Genomic DNA, 1,106 nt, shown 5'->3' on the forward strand with positions numbered 1-1,106 from the left:
CTTCGCTGAAAAATAGTTTTCTGCGGTGCCGTGTTTCTCCTTCCTTTGCCAATGCTGCGTTCACTTACGCTCGGATATCTGCGCTTCACTATGAAAACATAATCGTACATTTGATATTTAATTGAATTTTATTGTTTTAGCTTCGGAGTGGTACCTGGGGTGGCCAGTCTGGTTGGGGGGGGCCCCCCCCAGGCCACTCCGCTGGACACGCCACAGCTGGCGTGCAGAGTGAAGCGGAAAAAAAGTGCGAAAGAGAGGGTGAGAGAACGGAAAAAAAAAAAACACAGCTCCCAATAAGGAGCCGGCTCGCGTTGTCACTTCAAAGACCCGGCTCTAAGAGCCGTTTCATTCGCAACCGACACATCACTACTTCCGATGCTTCTTCAGCACAGCCAGCAAAAACTGGTCAGTTGATCTAAGCGACGCAGACAGTGTCCAGGTGCAGTACCTCACAGAGGTAGTGGGGTTGAGACCACTAAAGTCTTTAAAACAATGTTGCGGGGTCCTGTCCTAAACCTCTCCCGAACAAATGCAGGCATAGTCAGGAAGTGTTCAGTCACTTTTATCTGCCAGCCTCCCAGGTGCACAAAAGATCATTTACAAAGAAAATAAACAACTAACTTAGTTCAAAACAAAACAAAAATCTATGTACAGAACGCAATCGGCTGAGCCAGCCGACATGTTACCCTCACTGTAACATCTCTCAGACTGCCCCCGGTGGGCCTCAATGGCCTCCCTCTATATCCCATTGCCCCTCCCACTAGGCATAATAGTCATCCCTCCATCATTTCTTTCACAAAACACTCTTTTTTTCCCTCAACTTCCAGCCGTATTTTTACAATAATTCACAAATACATTTATGGCCACTTTTAGTCATAATAAAAGAAAACCCAAACAAAAAAGAATGCAGAATTCTGGACAGGCGGCCAGTGTTGTGAGGATAAAACAGGAGTAATATGGTCCCTTGAACTATATAGCAACATCTTATGTAATATTCACTACAAAAACACTATGAACATCCTTATCTTGTTGAATAATTATAATTAGGGATGGGTATCCGGTGCCATTATGGCACCAGTTCTGACATAAATGGTAGTAACCAGACC

This window comes from Neolamprologus brichardi, chromosome 23 (assembly GCF_056152115.1).
Source record: "Neolamprologus brichardi isolate AB-2024 chromosome 23, ASM5615211v1, whole genome shotgun sequence".
Lineage (NCBI taxonomy): Eukaryota > Metazoa > Chordata > Actinopteri > Cichliformes > Cichlidae > Neolamprologus > Neolamprologus brichardi.